Raw genomic sequence first — 6,340 nt, forward strand, 5'->3', positions numbered from 1 at the left:
TGAAGGGTTTGAGGTACATTTGGGCCCATGGCTTTGTCCTTCTGTGTCTGAGATCATCAGAGATTTGTGGGTAATTTTCTATTTCCTGTTGTCACAAGTTTGGTGCCAAAATGGCCGTGAGAGCCTCAAAGATCCACACTCAGTGTTCAGTGCACATTGCATCACCGTTCATGGGATGATTACCCCCGTCCCCCAACCGCACCATGAGAGCTAGCTTCTGATGTTAGTGTACATATCAGTGATCTACTGCCCACATCACAGAATCAGAGACTCTATCTCATACTGTAATGTGATTAATGTTAGCGATACTAAGCAATGTCAAGGTTAATCACCGCACACTCCATCATGCTGTTAATTGGATTACAGGCTGTTGTGTAAGCATTATACAGGGGGGAGAGAGGGAGAGGAGAGACTCTCTCACAGTGAAGAGACAGAGAGAGAGAGAAGGAGAGAGAGGGGGAGTCATTTTGCTTTTTGCTCCTCTTTGTAAATTCTCTACCACTCCAGCTTCAAAGTAAAAGCAACATTTTTTGGAAATGCTGCACCTCTTTTCTCTGGACAGGAACTGAATTAAGAGGTTTTATTCATTTTTTCTGCTAATGATAACATTAATAACAATGCTGGATTTCTGAATGGTTAAGCAGGAAACTAGGAGCCAACAAAAACCCCAGGTTTTATGAGTGGCAATTGGTTTGCACATTTTTTTTTCAATCATAATTTTGTTTGAGAATATATGATGCACATAAAAAAATGAATATGTTGATTCAAATTACCACAGAGTGGTCCCAACGCAAAGTCATATACTGAATTAGAAGTACTGCACACAAAGCAACTCACTTGACCCACAGCCTTATAAAAGGTTCATCCAGCATTTTTGCTATAGACAATTTAAAATCAGGTTTAAACTATCACCATTAAAGGTTATTGCAGCCACAAACTGTAGTAACAAAGCTGTCTCCTGATTCAGGTCTCAACTACTGTACTTTGAAGTGCACATAGTTATTACTAGCCAGCCTATAATAAAAAAAAAAAAAGTAGTGTAATGTTTTCTGGGGCTCTGGAGAAAGCTTCCCAACAGCTTTTATGGGATTTTATCAGAAAGCCTGGTTACAACAAACTGTGGTTCAAAGACTCAAGTGTTTACCAGGCAGGGAGGATCTAAAGAAAAACGCTGACGGGAAAAGTATAGAGTTCAGAGTTTGTGGGGCTGGATTTATGCTTAAAGCCAAAAAGTCAGGATATAATGATCCTGATAATTCTTCCTTTTTTAAATCTGTCTCCTGTGATCCCCTGACCTTTTAGAAGCACAATGCTGAATACAGTACCTGGGGGTTGTTGTTTTTAGACACTTTATCATGATATTTTACTCATAGAGTGATAGTGAGGCGAAGTGCACTTGACTACTTGATAGCTCATACTGCAATTACTGGATAGCTATGAAGTTTAGCCTAGCGGTGACCCCATTTTATTTTTTAAATGATCCTGCAGAGTGAGAAAGGTGGTAATAAAATCATCAATCATAAACATGTATTATTACTGTACATGCATGTGCACGTGCCTGTGTCAGGTTTGTAATGGGATGAGAGAACAGGCTTGTTTTTCTGTTTTTACCTTCACACAGACATCTGGCTCTAATACAGGAGAAATGCTGCCGACTTTACCTGTGGCCCCCAGCACCAAACACCCCCCCCCCCCCCCCCCCCCCCCCCCCCCCCCCCCCCCATCCCCATACATACACAAACAATGGCTGTATTCTCAGCACACACTCCTCACATTAGCACTCCCGCTGCTGTTGATGCCACGCAGCATCTTACTCAGCAGTTACGGGCCGAGGCACGGGCGGGCAGCACCTCTCCACTTTAACAAACCACCCGGGCCTCAGTTTAAACTGCTCATTTAGCCTCCCAATGAAAGACGCACGATACACAAAGGACCTCTTAGCCTGCAAACAAGCCATTACAGAGGTCTCTATTTTCTGCTCTCCAAAACTGGGGCTCCTGTATAAAATATAGAAGAAGGGGAAAAAAAAAACACAGAGAAGTAAGTCAGTGTCAGTGATCCCTATACTGTCCCTGCAGGAAAAGGTTATCCTGCTTAAACCGAGCCGGTATTGAGTCTGCGCAGGGAACGAAGCGAGCACCGTGAGGCCCCAGATATAAACAGTTTCACTGCCCAGCTGTCCGATACTGCAGGAGCATCTCCATTCATGTCAAGACGACACATTTATTTCTGCTGTTTTCTGAACGATGTCTTTTATCGGACTGAATTACTGAAAATTAGCTGTTTTACAGAAAGTAAGACAGGAAATCCTCTAAACATATCCAGTGATGTTTTTTCTCAAGGAGAACTGGATGATGTGACTTCTGCTTATTTCTTTATTTTGTTATTTATACATAGATTAACACGTGTTTATATACAGTAACGCTTATAGTGTCATAGCGGGTAGATATTAAGAGATACTTTAACTTTCTGGTAAATTCTGTATGTGAGTTTGTTTTTTTGCTGAAAGTTGGATGAGAAAAGACAGATTTCGGTCCGTCTGATAAATTTGAAGCTAAGTCCAGGAGCTGGCTAAGCGAAGCTGCAGCTTCATATTGATCATACAGACATGAGCATGTTATCGATCTTCTCATCTCGCTCTCTGCAGGAAATCAAACCTAGTGCTTCTGGTTTTAATTTGGAGACTTTTTTTGGCACCAAAAAAAAAAAAACATAACTAATAACCAGAAAAGTGACATCTCATATCATCAGTCCAGAGGGACAAAGCCAGCAACTCTTGATCAGCTTCTCTCTCCTCTGCCTGTTGCATCTCTGGCATATCTACAGCCCCAAAGCAGGATGGCTTTGTACAGTGTTGACATAATGTTGTTCATTCTGCTGCTGTTTTCATTTGAGCTGCCATGTTTGGGTGTTATTATTGATTAATTACCCTGGTTGCCTCACATACACACACAAACACACACACACACTACCAATGTGTGGCCCTTTTCTTTCTCAGTGCCTTTCATTTACAGCAACACAGAGACACTGAAAAGGTTCAGAACATCTTAACTGTGTGGGCCTTCCTCCATAACACTACCACATAAACACACACACATGCACATGTACATACACACACTTGTTCTGTAAGCAACAAAAGGCTAAGAAACATTTGCTTCAAGGACAATTCTGGTACATTACGAGGGTAATGAATAAAGACAGAGCAGGAGACAGTCAGACAGGCCGTAACCAAGCCAACATAAACCTAAATGTCAGTAATAATCCTACACAGTGCATTTACAGTTGCTGATTTGCAATAGCTCAGTTCCAAAACCCCCAAATCGATTTCACATCTCTGCATTTTGAAACGTTTCCACTGACGCTGGTGAAACAGCTGACAGATCAGGACTGTGTACAACGGTGGCACATGATGCGCACATGACTCCGTATACAGGTTGTCGTAAGGTGACAGGGAGACGAGCTTTTAAATCGATCCTCCACAGCTTCCCAGCGTGAATGCAACATCAGGCTGGGTGAGTGAAGGATTATCAGGTTGGGTCCACACAGCAGGGCCGTTGCTAGGAATTCTGGGCCCCCTGAAATAATACTAAAGTGGGCCCCTCTCCCCTCCCCCCTGACTTTTCCACTTTTTTTCTTAGACTACGTACATATGTATTATCAGTTTTTATTTAGCCTACTTTGTTTTGATGCTAATGCAGCATTACTATGAGTATTTGTCTGGGTCATATGCAGAATAATTCAGTCATGCAAAGATTAGACTACTGGGGTTTTTTGTGGACCCTATTGGGCGCTGGGCCCCTAGAGGTATCATCACCTTTCTCCCCTATACGGCCCTGCCACACAGTGTGATGCATGTTTACAACTGCCACAAGGATTTTCTTTTATAAACATCCATTGACAGTTGACTATACACTCTTCTACCTGTGTGTTTAGAGTAGAGTTCAGATAACCTCCCACAGCTCATGTCTCTCTTGTTGAATTCTTAACCATAAGTGACATTATGACCAAGAATTGTCCTTTAAACAAGCTGCTTTCTTGTTGTCTAACAGAGCAACTGCTGTGTCCTTGAAGTGTCTCCGCACATGCCCAGCGGAGCACGTTCAATTGATCCTCATTGATAAATGAATGCGGCGGAAGGCTCATCATACGTTTACAAATGAACAGGTTATTCCACGTTAACAGGATCTGTCATCTCGGTCCTCCTCCTCGGAGCAGAGGTCACGCACCTTCCCGTGTTTCCGGCAGCTCCTCGTGCTGCCAGATGGCGTGGGTGCTGTGCTCTAACCTGTGTGCATTAACGTGTGTATTTGTGTGTTTGTGTGTGTGTGACCACATGAGGGACAAGTCCTCGTGTCCATTTACTGAATTTTACACCATGTCATCAGCATTTTTCACCATCGTGTCTATCAGAGTGCCTCATGTGCTGTAACTACTATCGGAGCCGCCGGATAATGGCTGCATGAGTGTGTGTAAGTGGTGTGTGTGTGTGTGTCTATGTGGGGGTGGGTGTGTGTGTATGCGTGTGTTCACACTCTCTGCTGCACATGCTCTGCCTTAGTGGGAAGGATAGACTCTCATTCAAACAGGCACCATTCATTTATTTATTTATTTATTCTCAGACAACCCACACTCCTTCTTCTTCGTCTTCTCCTTCTTCCTCTGCTTCTTCTTCGCTATCACCATGGCAACACACCTAAACTCTCCATATCTCTAATTTCCTCCTGGGACAATCCTCTTGTTGTCCCGTTGTACTCGTTCATCGCTCGGTTCATTTTCAGGCGTGCTCGCCGGAGTCATGAATAATTGAGTGTGTAACTGTGCACTGAGTGTGAGAGAGTGGTGTCGATCCTGCAGCAGCAACGACCCACCGTCTGATGTTTTCACAATAAAATAACACTGAAACCCACAGCGTCCCAGTCTGCTTATTCCATGCGCGCATATCAAAAATGTGATATCAGCCATTCATGTCCTCCGTCAGGCAGCTTCCAGATTTTTGTCACAATAGAGGTTATAATAAAGTTTTTTGATACACACACTGGAAATGTAGAAGAAATTAACTTTCACTGAGCTGCTGTGTTTCACCCAACTGCAGCTACATCACCAGTTCAAGGCCTATATCTTCCCAAGGGGGATCTGTAATGGCTGCTATTTGGGTTTAACCCCTATACATTGATGGGATGTTGATTTATCAACTGAAATTGAAGTGCCAGGAGAACTCTCCTAAATTTTACTCATTCTACTTCCTCTTATTCAGCTGTATGTCAGACTGTTGTGCAAAACCTATATACACTGTTTGCTCACAGATACAGTCATGTGAAAAGATTAGGACACCCTATGAAAGTGTGTTTTTTTTTTACATATTTGGACATATGGATATATAATATCAATTTTAAAGGGACAACAAGGAGTTTTGGAAAAGCGAAGCGTTTTCACACTACATTTATGAGCCTCCGCGCACCGTGAAATTCTTTGACCGGCGCAAGACAGACTCATGTTTTCATTCATCAAGAATTAAAGTCAGAAGTTCAAAGACGATCACATACCGTCGTAGTTCCGACCATAAACGGCGATTCGCCGGCGTTATTCTCATGACTCGCCACGAAACCGAAAGTAAAGAAACGCTGGTCGGCTCGCCCAGCATTTCCACCACCACTAATAATAACAAAATAACGATAGAGACAAAACGATATATTTATCGAAAATGGGCCCATTAACAAGTGTGGGTAACGTAGATTCATCCACATTAATATGAGACTTTTTTATTGTCGCAGAATTTTTCGTTCTGCCGATGGAGAAACTCCTCATTGTCACTTTAACATATTTGGACATATGGATATTTAATATCAATTTTAACAATACTGGATGATCCAAGGAATATAGCTAAACAATTAAAACTGAAGAAAATACTTTAATTAAATTATTTTCTTTAAAATGTAATATTTAAAAAAAAATTGTGAGGAATAAATTACGGCACATTTATTCGCACTTAAAATGGCTAAAATCACACACAGGTGAATCACATCAGGTGCACATGATCTGAACGTTGTTCAGTTGTTCATTTAGTTTGTTAGTTTTAGTGTGCTCTCCCCTGTTTTTGCTAGTTTATTTTTAAAATATTATGGTCATCATATCATTTTTATCTGTCATATTTCAATGATCTTAATTCTGTTATCTCCTTATCTGTTCTTACCTGCCCAGAGACTACAGGTGGAAATTAGTAAATGTTGCTACAACCTGGCTCAAGGCATCTTCTCTTGTCTCACGAGATTAATGTTTTTGTGCATTGTCCTTGTTTTAAATAAATAATTTCCTATTCCTATTCCTTGGCTGTTGAAGTGAG

Source organism: Trachurus trachurus, assembly GCF_905171665.1.
Source record: "Trachurus trachurus genome assembly, chromosome: 23".
Lineage (NCBI taxonomy): Eukaryota > Metazoa > Chordata > Actinopteri > Carangiformes > Carangidae > Trachurus > Trachurus trachurus.